We start from the raw sequence: 18110 nt of genomic DNA on the forward strand, positions 1-18110 counted from the left end.
AGAAAAGTTATCTGGTTAGTCAACAAAAAAGGTTGGCCATCACTGCATTAAAGAAAATTCCTGCCTGCCTTTCATGTGGACATTCAAAAAGAGAAGGGAGTTTGTCATGCACCAATCTTCCAGATAAAAACGGTCATGCACTTCATGGCTAAGAAGCACTTGAGACATTTTGACACTGTGATAAGATGCTATATCAACAATAATTCACATTTATATGGTGCAGTTCACATTGGGAAGCCATCTCAAGGTGCTTCACACAGCGAGAGATCTGGGTTCGATTCGCGGGCAGGGTGAAATGATGTGCAAGTTTCTTTACTCCACACTCCTCTATTTATCTAGCAGTAACTAGGAACTGGTTGTTACTTGTTTGGTAGATCACTTTTCCAGGGATAATAATTCCTTCAAAAAAAAATGATAAATTGATCACTCAACGACTTTTTGTGCAGCACTGCTGTGCCCAATTGGTTGTCGCATTTCGCCCACAAATATACAATCAATTAACTTTACAGTATATTCTGTGAAGCGCTTTGAGACGTCTGATTCAACCTCTCATCATACACTTTGTTATGTTGAACTGCACCTGCCACATTTTCACCCACTCACTAGTTCATTTCTCTGTGTCCCTTTGTCATTTTTCACTCCCTTTTTCTCAATTTATAATACATCCTAGCTTTACATCATCAGGAAACATGGATATATTCCCCTCTCTTCCTATATTATTGATCATTCATTTCATTGCAGTCTATGAGACACTGCTGTGCGTAATTGGCTGCTGCATTTCGCCCACAAAATACACAGTCAATCCAATTTACAGTATATTCTGTGAAATGTTTGAGATGTCTTAACAATGTGATAAGGTGCTATATCAAATGCAAGGATTATTATTATTAATATTTTGGAATGACCACTTAATTCACTTTCTGAACGCATCCCAAAGCTTCCCGCCATGGTATAGGACATGGTCTAAGATATTTGTTCCCCTCCTCCAACTCTAAATGAAAAGAACAGCTCTGCTTAGCATGAGGAAACTGAGTTAATGATTTGATTGTACTGGGAGGCTTGTTCAGCACTGTAATCAGAACCTGAACTGACTTTTACGGAACAGAGAACTGAACATTTTGTGCTGATGAGATAGAGAGAAAATCCTGCATTTATTCTATTCTGTCCTATGATCAGCTTGTGAAAAGATCAACCCAGAGGTTCAGTTCAAACATTCTTTGCAGCTACTCCTCTTGACTATAACAATGTTGGTTCAAAGCAATACTGAAAGCCTGTTCCTCGAAAAGACATCTGCATACTATTTGTTGTTTCATTTGGGATTGCATCAGGGTTGGATGCTCAGGGTCATTTTGACTTGCACATGCACGATCTCTATAACACATAATGGTGCTTCTGACATTGAGTGAATTGTCATTGCTGAGTAATCAAATCATCAGTAAGAAAAACAAAGAGCCTAGATTGAAGGGTTCCACCTTTAGATGGCACATTTGAAAAGGTTGTTCTTGATGCTTTTATATCAACAAATTGTTTATTGGGAGTACCAGCAGAGAGACTAGAGAGGATACTCCCTAATTTACTGGTCGGAGTTATTCATATGATTTCTCCCCCCACTGTATCAAATACAGCAACTCCAGTGTTGATTTTACTAGAAAATGCATTTTCACTTAATTTCCAGATATTGAATCAGAGAATGTTACATTACATATTGGAACGCCAGTTTTTTTGTGGAGTCCTGTAGTCTATTGGTTAGAGCACTCACCTCGCAAACAAGAGGACATTAGTTTGATGCCCAGGCAGGGCAAAATCTTAGGCAAGTTTCCTTACTCCACACACCTCTGTTTACCTAGTAGTAAGTAAGAACCTGGTTGTTAACCGATTGGCAGATTGCTTTCTGGGAGTAATAATCTCTTCAAAAAAAATTATAATTTGATCACTCAATCCAAACTGTTTGTGGGAACTGCTGTGAGAAATTGGCTGTCATGTTTCGCTCACAAAATATACAGTCAATTCACTTTACAGTATATTCTGTGAAGTGCTTTGAGACATCTCAACAATGTGATAAGTTACTATTTCAAATACAAGGATTATTATTATTATATTCTCCATGACACATGTGGTGGGTTTAGTTATGTTGGTTAACATAGTAACATTGATCTAGTAAAGATCTAGTAAAGGTATCCTTTGGCCTCTGATACCTGGAGTTCAAGTCCAGCCTATGGAATGGAATGAAAATGTTCTTTTTCAACACACAATTAGTACGGGTATTTCAGTTTCTTCTGGATTTGAGACCGCAGGCTGCAGAATTTAGTAAGCACCGCTACATTGTTGGAGGTACTGTTCTTTGGATGAGGTGTGAGATTACTGGAACACATGTAGGTTAATCAGAAAGAAGATATGGTTGTCTTTGAGAGAACAGTTTGTCAGGAATTTGAGACATTCCATTGCAACTGGTCTACCTTTGCGGATCACTGGGCTAAACGATGATTTTGCCCATCTTTCCGCATTGTTTAGTCTACATAATTTTCATACTTATGCATGGAGTTAATCACGCTTTTGTTTTCCTTGGTCAATTGTGTTAATCAACAGGTATCGCACTAATTATTTGATAATTCTTTTAGTGCAAGCCATGTTTTCATATTACTATAATTTCAATGGATTAAATGTTACCGATATTTCTCTTATTAACTTTAATCTCATTGAATTTAAATTCAGATATGTCTTATCGGCTAATGCATCACAGCTGTATCAAAAGCCCATTTTAGTTATTAATGAAATGCATTATTTGTACTAGTAATCAGCGTCTGACTAAATGTGAATTATTCAAACAAATTTTATTTTTATCTTGTGTAAACTACATATTTTGTTACAATTATGACCATGTTTCTCCTATGTTGTTGAGGAAAACCTTCTTGTTAGTCTTTGTGTTCACAGGAATATTTTCATCAATCACATAAGACCAATTATCTGGCACTTCCAATTCAAGTAATTATGTCCAATCAATGCCATGGCATTGTGTGGTTTTATTTCTTAGTTTGTAAAAATGTTTATGTTGCAAAATGTTATCTTCTCCACTTTAAAATCATACACTACCACTTCTGAAATGCTAACTGTTCAGTTCAACTCCAAGCCAAGGAGAGTGATGGAGCAATAGAAAAGACACTTCTCGTTTCAGGATATATCCTGGCATAATTTTCCCTTTTACTTTGACACGGTTTAATTTACTGGCCTTGTGACAACTCGTGAACTGTGATGAGTCAGTGTAGGTGAGCTTGAATAGCATTTGAAGTTTAAAGTCAAACTCAGGACTTTCTGTTCCACATTAAGCTTCCTACTGTTGAATTCATTGGGCTATCACCTAGAAATAGAGATTTTAAAACATTTGAGCTGGCGAGATTCAAATTGTCACTTGCATTTAATAGATGCTTTAGCACATCTGTAAAAGGAGAAATGTGTTTCTAAGGTTCTGTCCCCACCCCCTCACTCCTGCTCAAAAGCAGCAATTCTCCTACGCTTTTGAGAAACGGAACTGTTATCATGTGTTATTATATGTGATTGCGTATGATAGAGGTTGTAGTTAATTACAAAGTCAATGAATGAAATTAAGTAGAAATCAATGAAAAAATGAAGGAAGAATACCAGCTGCTCTCTTTTGTCCTTTCTTGGAAATCCAATCCCCTGCCTCACACCCCCTGTGGTGTTCACAATACCAAGCCTGTTGTAAACTGTGCACTTCATGAAACTGGGGGAAAGGCAGATGTAATGTGTAATATCTATGCACCCTGTTTCAGTCGCAAATCATTCAATTCACAGTTGTTAGAATCCATTTGTAAATTTTGCATGGTTAGTTTAATTCATGTCAGCTATCAATCATGCGCTGTACAAGTGACGAATGCTATTGCCATGTTTATTGACATTTAAGAACAAGAAAAATAGACATTCTAAGTGTCTTTTGCAGGTTGTGTGTTAAACTGGCTTGTGTCAAAATTACATGATCAGTGGTCACTGTTGCTATTGGCAACAATATGCAGCACTTCCAATCTAGGTAATTGAGACCAATCAATGTCATAACATTGGATGGATACAAATAGAAGCAAATTGAACATCAATATTGCAAACCCACTATCAGGACTTGAATTTCAAAACCTCGAAGTTAAACACTCAGGATTTTATTAGACAGCATTTCCCCACCTTAATATGTTCAACACATCCACTAATAACTGGTGACAGTTCCTCACTGTTGGAAACACACAATTTACAATGATCTGGAAGGCTTGGTGTATGTTTGACAAAGCTTTGAGTAGCAGAAGGTAATGATGATTCCAATTAATGGAAATTAGTATCTTGATCTGAATTGGATTCATGTAAGCTCTATCCCAGGGGCCAGCACCATGGGACACACTAATGGTTACAAAGCATTAGATTGCACCATCCACAATAGTGATCATTAAAGCACTAAATTCATCTTTTAATCATGATTAAATTGACAAATTATAACAGCTTGTGACATTGCACCTGACTACTGGATTATTTAAAGAATACAATAGGATGACTTGCTTCAAATTTGAAGGCATCTGTTCTTGGGCCAGTCTGAACTAATATTTTGTCCAGCGCACTGTATATTATTTTCTTCCAAGAGGAAAGTATAAGATTCTTACTATTGTTAGTTTTTAGTATAATTGATTAGTGGGTGTCAATTCATAATGAACACCAAACACAAAATATTGGTCAATTTGAGGTAAATTTGGCAAAATAGAGATAACTTCATAAAAATGTATTATTTGGTCCCAAACGATCTGGTCAGATGGAAGTGCCAGCACGTTACTCTTTTCACGTATTAAAAGATTTTACCTTTCTAAAGATGATGGTTGGTCCTGGGAGTGACTTGTTTTTAACAAAAATAGGTGCTGTTACTAGTATTATTTTCTCCTTGACACATTATTGGGTTTTGAATATTTTCTCTGAATATGTACTCTGTCCTCTGTAGTCATGAAATATATACAGTCAACCCTCAGCAGTGTATTAGGGAGCTGTGTAACATTTTGGTTCTTGTTTAAGTGCACATTGATTTGGGGGGGATTTACATTTTAGAAGCCTTCTAAATACAAAGTCAAACTATAACACATTGCTCAAGGTGATAAGAAAAGTAAGGTGACACTAAACAATACAACTAGCATTAATATAAATTAACATCACTATAAAACAGAAGGTCTCAAATTAAAACTAATTTAATTTGTAGCTACAATTGCCTCCCAAGGTTCCTCACTTGAAATCTGAAGGTAAAAGCTGATTTCAAGTTGATGTCTAGTGATTATTTTTCTCGTTTTGGGTGCTGAATTTCATGTTCTAGATGAGAGATGAGATTGGCCCAATGTTTCCTCTGTACAACCAATGCAACAGATGTATTCAGATGTAAAGCAAATTAGATCCATTTTAGAGTGACTGTGTGGTATACCTGAGCCCAAACCTAAGAGTCACAGACATTATAGGATAAGAACAGCCTGCTTCAGTTGATCACATGAGGGTTGTGGGTTGAAGTGTCATGTCAGGATTTTGAACTCACTGTCCAGGCTGACGTTCCAATACCGTTCTAGGAGAGTGCTGCATTGTTAGAGGTGCCATTCTTTGGATGAGACATTAAACTGAGGTCACATCTTCCTATTCAGGTTGATGTTAAAGACCATAGCACTATTCAAAAAGAGATGGCGCTTCTCCTGGTGATAAAACTGATCATTCACTTTATGACTGCTTTTGGGACATAGCTGTGTGCAAATTGGCCACTGCATCCACCTAGGAAACTTTAATTTACTGTAACTTACTTTATAGTAAATCTGGTGAAGTGCTTTGAGACGTCTTGATGACACGAAGGGCTACATCAAATATGAGGATGATTACTTTAATTATAATTCTATCCCATCAGCACTGCCACTGCCTACTGCAGGTTTTCAGAATTTCCCATTAGTACTGGCAGCTATTTAAAAAATTCAATCCTAATTGAAATAATAATAATAATCCTTGCATTTGATATAGCCTCTTATCATCACGTTTTCGCGATTCATAAAATATACTGTAAAGTTAATTGACTGTATATTTTGTGGAAGAAATGCAGCAGCCAATTGAGCACAGAGGTGTCCCACAAACTATAGTGGATTGAGTGAAGGAATTTTTCTTTGAAGAATTATTTTACCTCCTGAAATGCAATCCGCCAATCAACTAATCTGTGAACCTCTTTGAGACGTCTAGAAGACATGAAAAGCACTACACCAAATGCAAGGATTATTATTATTATAGTGGCCTCTGGCAGCTGTTATTGGCAGAAATGAGAACTTTTGTTGCCTTACCAGAGGTCTTAAGTTCAGTTCCCAGTTCCAACTATCAGGACTCCCACCTAAAAGTCTCAAATAGGAAAGCTAGCCACAAGATTTAATTCAAACAATTGCAATTGGCTTTTTTTTGTTTCTGGAACAGAATATTTGATAAATTCTGAACAGAATATACATTATGCAATTGGCTGCCCTGTTTTGCACACAAAATACAGCCAATCCACTTTGCAATATATTCTGTGAAGCGTTTTGACATCCTCAATGAAGTGTTAAGGTGCTATATAAAATGTAAAAAATATTATTATCACTTCAGTCCATATAGTACAACTGTATGGTATTATTTGAAAATACAACAACAACAAATTATATTTATATAGCATCCCAAGAGCTAGAGTCCAGGGGTTCACCCCTCGACTTATTTTCCCCAAACACTCATAAAACGTCCAGAATATGATTTACTTAGCAACAGGTTTTCAAATAACATTCATTCAATGACAATGGATTTAAATATTATCCTTTCATCTGCACATACTTGAATTTAAGCTTAAATAAAATACACTTGAGATGCTATTAACCCACAATTCTGTTTGCACTACTATCTTCGTTTTTACTTAAATAATCTTTTAAGTCGTGTGGTATTTAGTGAGTGGCATAAATGTAATTCATTGCCATTCACAAATAAATTCATATCAAGAATTTGCTTGATTGTCTACCTCCAAAATATACAGTCAAATTTACTTTACAGCATATTTTGAGATGTCTCAAAGACGTGATAAGGCGTTATACCAAATGCAAGAATTATTACTATTACCAGTTGGGGTCAGGATTCGATGTGGTTAAATGTACAGCATTTCAGATGAATGCAATAGTTATTAAACCTGTACCCTATCATCATTAACAGCAGCGGTAATGCAGAGACCATAAACCTTCTGATGTGGTGTAAAAACAAATGATAAGATGACATGAGCAAAAGTACCGCCTGCGCCGCTAGAAAGTGCCATTTGCATTCGCTTGTGGTACAACTCGTGGCTTCCCCTGTGGGGAAGAGATGGACTCAGACAGTGCGGATGACTTTCAATTTCACACCTGTAAAATACGATTCTTACAAAGGAAAAACACTTTGGGATGCCCTGACCCACTGCATTCTTTCACAAAGAGGGAGGAAAATAACTCATATCCAGGTGGTGCAACTATTGCTGACTACACTATGTGCCACTGTCAATGCACAGTCTCGATAGCAATTGAGTGAGTTGAGCACTGAAGCGGGTGTTATTGTTTATTGGAAATAACTGGCTACAAACTGCCCCTCCTGAACAAAATGCTCGTCTTGCAATCAAAATGAAACCCCTTTCCCTGTGTTAATCGAATGGGTACCACATCCGTGTGTAGCCTCGGGTGTAGATGTGCAGTTGCAGTGCTGTGTGTGCCTGGTATTTACAGGCAGCTTAAGGTCTCTTTTGTTGATGGGATGCAGATCAGAGCTGCTGTGTGTTCTCCCCCACCCTCACCACTCACACTGTAGCTGAAGGCAGGATTTTTCCATTAGCTGGGATTGCCCACTCTATTCCCTGGGCTACAATTATTGATTGCACTTTCACTTACTCACTCACTCACTCTCTCTCTCTCTCTCTCCTCCAGCACTGCAGTGGTCAGGCTGCAACGTCAAAAAAAAAAAGAAACACCCACCCCACTGGTTAGAGGCTTCCTCCCTCACTTGCAGCCGTCTCACTGTGGGACACGGGCAAACAAGAAGAAAGCAGTCACCAGCCAGAATATAACCAGCTGTGCTTTTAAGACATGCCTGGAATTTCCCTGCAGCAGCCACTTCCCAGCCAGTGAAGTAAGTGAATGTGTTTTCTTTGCTTTGCTTTGCTTGATGATCAGTGCATTGCACTCAGTCCTCCAGCTGACGACGTGTGTAGAGATTCTGCACTCTGTAACGACTGTGTTATTTGCACCGTGTCTCCCTGCTTGTCTGCTGATGTGAAGACCCGAGCCTGATTTTTTTTTTTGGGGGGGGGGGTGGGGGGGGGAAATAAGCATTAAGTTTGGGAGATTCCGTGCTTGTATTTTGTGGCTCTCAGCAGAAATCCCAGATCTTCCCTCTGATTAAGCTTTGGGAATCGGTAACGCCGTTAAGGCAGTTGTGCTAAGTTGGTTGCACTCCATCTCACTCCAATGAGGAGGGCTGGGTCGTGAATTTAACACGGGGTGGGGGGGGTGCACACACAGGGATGGATGTGCTGAACTTGGAGCACACTGGGTGCAGGAGGGTGAGGGATGCAGCTTTCCTGTGTGCTGCTGAGCTGAGCTGTCCCTTTTGCAGCGTTGACCACGTCGATTTCGGTGGTGGATCCAAACCATTTCCCCCGTCACTACTCACGGGTCGTGTGGATAGATACACTTATGCATTTTTAAAAAAAAAAATATGCATTGCTTAATCCTTTCAGGTACTCCCACTCCCCTCCTCCCTCCTCCCTCCCGCGGTATTGGAACATCGCAGCGTTCACACCACAACCGCCGCTCTCTGCTGTAGCGAAAAGGTGTGTTTATTGGGGGCATTTATTTCTTCCACTCTCTCGCGTGTTGGCAGTGAGGTTTTGCAGCCCTTTTGCTATCTCACGCCGAGGGGCTCCGGGGGTCGGTGCTGAAGTTAGCTCAAGCCTCGAAGGGTTAAACGCCGAGACGCAGGTGTGTGTGTGTGTGTGTGTGTGTGTGTGTGTGTGCAAACGCGAGTGACAGGTTTTGCTGTTCTTGTGGTTGATTTCACGGACTGTCGCTTTAACGGCGATCGGATTAACCGATTCGTAATTGCAACAGATCAGTGGCTGTCACCAGATCTCTCGGGGCTGTGTTATTGTGGAGGCGGTGGAGGAGCCTTTGTGCGGTGAGAGATTACCAGTGGCACAGCTCTCGCTCTCTCTCTCTCTCTCTCGAGTACACACACACACACACAGGGACACGTCGCGCACACTCACAGATTCCGCTTGTTCCTGCGTTAAAAAAAAGGGGGGAACTCGCTTCACTGCGGAGACTGAGTCATCCTGAGGAGCTGTCATCTCAGCAGTGAGTGAGTGAGGGAGGGAGGGAGGGAGGGAGGAGGAGGGAGGGAGGGAGGGAGGAGGAGGAGAGGAGGGAGGGAGGAGGGAGGGAGCAGATGCTCAATGTCAGGACCAATGTGTCACCGCAAATGGTATTAGAAAAGTTGCCTTTGGCTTTGATTCATCGATTAGACCCTCAGACCCCCCGAGAACCCACAGGGAGAGGAGTCTGTTCTGTCTATTTCTTGGGTAGGATACAGTCTTCTGCTGTAACTTACAAAAGTAAGTACCGAACATCACTTATGGACACAATTATTAGCTATTAAATACAAGTCACTTTTCACTTACCGCTGCGGCACCAAGTTAGCGGTATAAGAAGGAAGGTCGTGTTTTATTTCCACGGTTAACAGACATTTACTTACAACATTACCTTGAAGAAGGCTTCAGTGAAAATTTATTTCCAGAGGATTTGTTAATTTTCTTAAAAAAAAGCTAACGTTTTAATGATTAAAATAAATATATGCTGTATTAAAAGTAACATTTAAAGGCACTGTATGTGTATTTTAAACTTAGATGACAGATTCACAGTTGTACCAGTGTTGGGATTTGCTTTGAAGCATTTTGATTTGTTTTTAGGTTAAAACTCTTTTTTTACACCCTCAATGTGTATTTTAATGTTTTACTATCTAATGCGATAGTTGTTATTATGTATTTCTAAAATTTCCATGTGTAGATGGGTTGTATGGAATTCTCGGTTTGGTGATGGGTTTCCCCATGTATCAGACACCGAGCTGACCAAAAAATCCTGCTTCGCATTTTACTATCAATTTGGACCGCAATCCTCAATCGAAGAATTTTGCATTTGCTTCTCAAGCAAATGGGATCTAAAAATAAATAACCACTGTTGAAATCGTCACTTAAAAATTCAAATATCTGCTATGTAAACTGGAGTGATTGAGCATGGATGCTTTCATGATGCCAGACTGTCAAACTTGTCAAACTCCATCCATCTGTCTGAAAGCATCTTAGCACATTTACAGTCGAAATGTTCCACACGGTCTAGTTGAATATCTCCAGGAGTTAAAATTAAAAAATACAACCTGGATTCTCTTAAATGCTGTCTTTCTCATTATTATTCAATAAATAAAGCTAATCTTTCTTTACAATACTTTAATACTGAGAAGTAACTTTTAAAAAAACACACTTGCTAATCTAAGTCAGTGAAGTTTTCTTCATGTAAAAGCTGTCAGGTTAATTATCTGTGTGTATAAATAGTACAGTCTACAAGAAGTTTCAGTTACAGTGGGGATTATATTCATGTGGTCTTTTAGGTGTGACAGGTGCTAAATCAGTGTTAAAGTAAACTAAAGGTAAATAAACTATGAAATGAATGTTTCATTCTGCCTTTTAGATCAATGTAAAATATAGAGCAGCCCTTTAACACTGTGATGTATGATGAAATGTGTATTCCCGTAGCTTCATCATTAACAGAAAAAATATACGGGACAACCATTTTTATAATTCACCCTTCACTGTGACATTCTTTTTCTATGGCTTTCAAAGTCTTCTACAGGGAGGCTACTTTTTACAGAATAATGGAACGATAAGAAGACATGTTAAGGCATAATGATAAATGAGAGCTTTAGATAATGTCATGACACCAAAGAGTTTTATATATAATACTACTGAGACCATGAGACAGTGCCATTAACTCCCTCCCATTATTGGAGCCATCAATGCCCACCAACTCACCCATATTCAGAGGGCTTCAGAGTGGTTTTGCCCACAAATGTACGGTCAATTCGCTTTACAGTCTATTCTGTGAAGTGCTTTGAGATGTTGAGAAGACGTGAAAAGCGCTATATAAAATGTAAGGATTATTATTATTATTATTATCTTTGTGACTTAACATCCAGGAATGGGTGTTACAAGGTTTAGAATGTAAACAAATGCTGGTGACTTACTAGAAGGCACTTTTTTTAGTGAGTTGTGAAACCTACTCCATATCTTGTGGTGTCCTATTTTTTACAAGTCAGTGAATGTAGAATTCATAAATATAATTACAGTTAGAGTTTACATTTTATGCTGATATAATTTATAACACCATGAGAGCACAAATCATTTTGTTGAGCAGATTGTCTTTGAATCTAGCACAGGTATCACAATTATTTAGTGCGCTCAATGAATCTTTCCCTTCTATGGTACAGACTCTTGGGAGCTCCCTCAGTGGTATTGCATAGAGGAGATACACATACCAATTGAGGGAGATTGATGCTTTGTATGCTCTACCATGTCATTTACTTCAAACACATTGGCATAAGAGGGGAAAAAAATCAACAGGGCAGGTGAGACTAGCTATTAGTACATTTTACTATATTCGTAATCCTTAAAAATTGAAGTGTGAGAACACTGAAGTGCCCTGGGCTCCAATGCATTGATGTCCAGAGATTCCACATATGGCTAATTCCTGGGTCAGTTGGTTGGCAAGAACATGAAAGACATCTCTTCCAAAAGGAGGGACAAGTAATTGACTCACTCCTATCTCTAACTACTTCTTAGTTGCCAGTTCAAGAACAGGTTAGCAGAGGTTGGGGCATCTTTGCAGCTCACAGTCCATTAACCAATGGTGCAAAAGAGTAGGAGAAAATGGCATACAAAATGGGGAAATGTTTTACTTGCCAGAATATTAGATTCCTGTCCCTGACGTAACCAGAAAAGGGACTGAATGACTTTTACAATGAAAAATACACTTTTTAAATGCAACAGAAGAATGTGTACAGATGTCATTGTTCACAGACTTCCATCATTCATTCCAGACACAGTTCAGAATGGCAAAAGTCCCCCACATTAAATTATTACACTGCGGGAATTTATGTTGTGATTCACAACAGATGGAAAAGTTCTGCGTTTATACAAGACTAACGTCCTTCAGTCCTTCCCATTTATATGAGTGTTTCCTTACAATTTTTGCAGGGCTCATTTCATTTAGACAATGGGCTCTTGATTGAGGACCTGACTTCCACTTTAAATTAATGCCATTTAGATATTACTTTGATTTGATCTCCAGATTTGACCCTGTAAAACAGAGTGTGATCTTGGGAACAAACTGCGGAGTGTGACTCAGTACTGAGTGCAGTCAGACAGACACTGCGGCAATGCTCTGTCTCTCCAGCGTCTGATGTCAAGTGCCCTCCATGCATGAGTAGGACTTCCAGACCCATTGATATCAACCTCAATCTAATTAAAACATAACAAATGTCATACTATGCGTTTCTAAATTATTTATTTTCTTTTCCTTTCTCAGAAGTCCCTGTGCACCATTTTTGTTTCAAGGGGCCTGGCCAGGTGCCTGGTACGTAGGCATCTGTTAATGCTGCTCGTGATCCACATGGAGTAAGGCATTTATATAATGAGCAACTGAGTCCCCTCCTCTCCTACCACCCACCCACCCACTGCTCCTTAGGACACATCCAGTCTGTGAACTCAAATCATGAGGAATTTCCTGGGATGAACCCATATTTACCAAAATCTACATAATAATTGAAGTTGTATACAAGCTGTTGGCTCCTGGTAGCGGAGCACAGTGATGTCGGCTTAGAGCTACAATTGCTCATGGTAACAAGGACATGTTCTCATAAATTGCATTGTTGGAGGTTCCATGCACTGAGGTGCTATTTTCCTGTTCTAATGAAAGTAATAGATCCCCTAACACTGTTCAAAATGAGAAGGGAGTTTCTTCCAGTGTCCTGGCCAATAGTTCTCCAAATTAATTGATACCTTATGGCAGCTCGTGGGACTATGCTGAAGCAAATGCCTATAAATATAATCACCACATTTGGCATTACTTGTCAAGCAGTTTGAAACATTTCAATTTGCTCAGTTTTTTTCTTTCTGACCCGGACCTTGATGGGTGGATCGGTATTCCTGGTGGACAGATTGAGTTGCTTTTGGACTCAGTCTACCTTCGTGGTTATCTGCATTGAATGCCACTGGTAGAAGCCTAACAATGAATTTACTGCATATGTTACCAGGTATGGAATGGTAAATGGTGCAGAGAAATCAACTGAGCATTGGTCCTCCTGGTCCTCCCAAATGTACTGTATATATTTTTGATTTTGCATATGGTATTTTTAAAAGAATGGTAATAAACTATTTAAATATCAGAGATAACAATGATAAAAAATAACCCTTGTATTTGGCATAGAGGCTTTCATGATAGGAGGACGTTTCTAAGTGCTTCGCAGGATATACTGTAAAGTGTAGTGAGTGTGTATTTTGAAGGCAAATGCAGCAGTCAATTTGTGCATACCAATGTCCCACAAATAATAATAAAAAAAGTACAGTAATAATAATAATAATCCTTGCATTTGATATAGCGCTCCATCACATCTTCGAGCTGTCTCAAAGTGCTTTACAGAATATACTGTAAAGTGAATTGACTGTATATTTTGTGGGCAAAATGCAGTAGCCACTTGCGCACAGCAGAACCATGAAGTGAATATTCAATTTTATAATGTTGTCCAGGACACCGGGAGAAACTCCCTTGTCATTATGAATAGTGCCACAAGGTCTATAACATCTACCTTAAAAGGCAAACAGAAGCTCAGTTTAACATCGAATCTAAAGGACAGCACCTCTAACAGTGCACCAACCCCCAGTATTGTATTGGAGTATTAGCCTCCACGTCCCAACATGTTAAAACACCTCAAAATGCTTCACAGTATTTGCGGTAAAATGTAGGGACTCGTTTTGTGGGCAAAAGTGGCAGCCAATTTGTGCTCAGGAAGTACCTACCCATAGCCACAAAGTGAAAGACAACTTTGGCTAGTCAGACACTTTCACATTTCAGACACTCAGTGTGAGCATCAAGAACCTCCGAGTCAGCTATTGGGCAGATACAGAGCAAACGTCCATCCTCTATTGCGCTGGTGTGATAGTTGTCATTTTCCATACCACTGTCATTAGTGAAAATGGTCTATCAGTGGCACTGTTTTGATGTGAATTGACACCACCTAAAAACTCTTGAGTCTCTAAAATTTCATTTAATAATAATAATGGTCCTTGCATTTGATATAATGCCCTATCACTTCATTGAGATGTCTCAAATCGCTTCACAAAATAATTAATATGATCAGCTAGCTTCAATTTCAATTTCTGTGAAGCGCTTTCAGTCAAACATTGTAGATGAAAATGTCTCCAATTAAACACAAGAAGTTTGATTGTAATTCAGAGTACTTATTACCTGGAGGCTGATAATAGTTGGTCCACAATGATTCAAGGGGTTCTATTTGCTACATTTAATTGAATCTGACAAGTGGTGGAATAGGGAGGAAGCTTGGAACGATTGATTGTATATGTGTGGGTGAAACGCAGCAGCCAATTGCGCACAGCAGTGTCCCACAAACAGTCGTGGATTGAGTGAGCCAATTATTATTTATTCATATTATTTTCCTGAGGGATTATTATCAGGCGTGTGGAGTCAGGAAACTTGCCCAAGGTTTCGTCCTGCTGGAAATCGAACCCAGATCACTTGCTTGTGAGACGAGCGCTCTAACCATTGAGCTACAGGACATTGCTGCACAAAATTGAAAGAGTTCAGCACGGATTGGCTTTTTCGACAATTCTGCCTTTTAGTTGTAATAAAGTTATAAAATAAATATAGTTGTAATTAGTTGCAAGGAGTCCTGTAGCTCAGTGGTTAGAGCACTTGCTTTGCAAACAAGAGGTTTGGGTTCGATTCCCAGCAGGGTGACACCTTGGGCAAGTTTCCTTACTCCACATGCCTGATAATAATCCCTCAAAAAAAAAATTGGTCGTTTCAATCCACGACTGTTTCTGGGATACTGCTGTGCGCAATTGCCTGCTGCATTTCACCCACAAATATACAGTCAATTCACTTCACAGTCTATTCTGTGAAGCGCTTTGAGACATCTAGAAGATGTGAGAAACGCTATATTAAATGCAAGGATTATTAAAGTCTGTAGTACTGCCTTCGAAACGTTAATATCAGTCATTTAAATGCTAACTTATGGCCCAGCATAACTCTGTTTTGCAAATTATACGTCTTTTATCTGCTTGAGGACCAGTGCACTCTTATGGTTCATACATTTGTCACTAACATTCTGAAAGTACCTCTTAAAAGAACTAAACATGTCATTCTTCAATGAACCTAAAAAAGAAGCATGTTACTTGAAATGTAGATTTTTTTNCAATATACAGTATTCATAAATTCAATTCTCATTCAGACCAAACCTACAAGGGCATATACCTGTACTGTCTTATCTGTGCTGTACTCAGACAGAAATGGGCTTGATCCAATGCTACATCTCATTAGAGTAATCCAGCCTTTGACACAGAAATGTGAGCATGGCTTTTTGTGGTCTGGTAGAAAGTGCCTTTTTTTAATGTTATTATCTTTCTTGCATGTTCACATATATATTTCATATGTTCTGTACTAGCAGTTTGCATACTTTATGACTAAGTGCTCAGACTTTATATTATAATCTACTTATTGTTTCTGAAAATGGTAATTGTGCTGTCGGGGATGGAGCATTTGTCAAGCAGCAAAGCCTATAATTATCCCTGTCTAACTGTGTGTCAAGTTTTTTAAATTGTCCTTTTTGGGCAGTGATTGGTACAGATGGGAGGAATTTGGTAATGCAGGACATTGCCGCATGCAAATTGGCTGCGTTTTTTGTCTCCAAGATATACTAGACACTACAACAAATCCCGTGAAATGTTTTTAGATCTTTTGTTGATGCAATAAGGATCTATATCAAATGCAAGAATTATTTTTCTTCATATTACACATGGAGCCTAATAGATTCCAATCTTTCTTTCACATCATAATTTTCACATTTGGGATTAATTTTTTTTCCAATTTGCCTTAGCATTTTTTTCAAGTTAATCTTGATCAACCATCACATGAAATTTTACTCTGTTTTAATGAACCATTTTGAAATATTAAAATATTTTGAAATATTAATAACTGTTACTTTTATTGTGCGAATTGGGTGGGGAGAGGCAGTTAGTTTTGTGAGGATCATGAACTTCAACCATGAGTGTTTATTCTACCAAACATCTTTGAAAGATCTTTCTACTTTGAAAGATAAATGCCTGCATTGCAGGACATTGCTAAGGTTAAAACGTATGAGACAAATAAGAGTTTTGTACTGGTATAACCCCTTTCACATAGAATGAATGACTCAAAAGAGCTTGACAGATATAATGGACAGTTCTGAGCAGGGAACCGGCAGATTTAAGGATATTGAACAAAGGCATGAGAGATATATTTTTAAGATGGTTTTGAAGACAAGGAGAGAAAAAGCAAATAACAACAACAAATTATATCGAATAGTGCTTTTCACGTCGGTAGGACGTCCCAAGGTGCTGGACGATGAAAGATAAATAAAAAAGAAAATCAAATAGATATTGGAGAGAGATAATAAGAGAGTTTCAGAAAGACGGGGGTGAAGCCAAGCTTGGGTTTTAAAGTCCTTATTAGAGTGAGAAAATTGAGGGAGAGAAGGAGCTTCAGATCGTGGGAAAACATGATTAATGCTGTGTTAATACTGCTTATTTGGAGGCCAATCATCACAGTTTTGTTTGTGAATCATTGCCAAACCTACAACACAATCAAGGGCTCAAAAAGCACTGAACCCCTGCACCTGAAACCAGTGTTAGGAATGAATGCTGTGATTCATATCCATGCAGTATAAATGCAGCGGGTTCAAATCATTCCCTGCCAAACTGCCCATCCACAATTCTCTGGCCATTGACTTTTGAAAACACTGCCCATAAGTGTCACTAAATAACTAGTCCCACATTTGCACATGTGCATTACGTTGAAATTGGGTATTATTTTATTCAGCCACATCCCAACTCAATACAATGCGTTATAGGAAATAGAATTAGGCTTCCTGCTCCACTCTATCACCTGGAACAGCCCACTATAACCACAGCATTGGAGTACATGATGGTGCACTACAATTGGATTTTTCAGTGCAGTGAAGAAAGGAGGAGAAAGAGTGTGTTCTGTAGTTTATTTGCCTCCTTGCACAGAACAAAAGGAGAGTTGAGCAACAATGATCACAGCAGTGTGGATACAATGTAGAAATTTGTGACAGGTTGTGATGGAAAAAATGAGATCGGGTGTTGGGAGAGGGGAGTATGAAAAGGATAAAATAAAACATTTGTAGGTATTGTATTTTGCCTTGAAATGCGTTAAAGAAATGCTTTTGTGACTTTAAAAAAAACACACGCATTTTATCCAAGGTGGTCTTGGAGGATTATTTTGCTAATTCTGACCTTCAGACTCTGCTGTTTCTTGCCATCAAAAAGAGCGAATACAAGTTGCATTTTATTAAGTGCCACTGAACAGCTGTCACACCAAAGCATTGCTCAGAGACATTGGAGAATTTTGCTTTCATTTCTCCATTTTATTTTCCAGAGGAAAAAATAATAAATGTTCCAGTAGCTTTTATCTGTCGAGATGTTTAGGCGATCAATAGTTTCATTTTCACATTTATATTTAAAAAATCAAATGAATTTGGTTGAATAAAAGTGATATTTTATAGGCTAAATAAAGTTGGATATTCGCTTCATGGTTGTTCATGGGACAATGCTGTGTGTAAATTGGTGGCACGTTTGCCTACAAAAATACATAGTCACTATGCTTTACAATGAATTCTATGAAGCACTTTGAGATGATAAAAGGCTGTATGGTCAACTCCTGATAACTCAACCCTGA

At 38.6% G+C, this 18110-nt stretch overlaps 1 protein-coding gene across 1 annotated transcript in view; it reads left to right on the plus strand.

Moving 5' to 3' along the window:
• The first annotated feature begins 8119 nt into the window (after nt 1-8119).
• sv2ca (synaptic vesicle glycoprotein 2Ca) overlaps nt 8120-18110 on the plus strand; it is a 102537-nt gene continuing 92546 nt past the window's right edge. Inside the window, exon 1 of the mRNA XM_007905372.1 lies at nt 8120-8160. The gene's annotated coding sequence lies outside the window, so the exon portion shown is untranslated. The remainder of the gene's footprint in view (nt 8161-18110) is intronic.

Source organism: Callorhinchus milii, unplaced genomic scaffold, assembly GCF_018977255.1.
Source record: "Callorhinchus milii isolate IMCB2004 unplaced genomic scaffold, IMCB_Cmil_1.0 Scaffold1, whole genome shotgun sequence".
Classification (NCBI taxonomy): Eukaryota; Metazoa; Chordata; class Chondrichthyes; order Chimaeriformes; family Callorhinchidae; genus Callorhinchus; species Callorhinchus milii.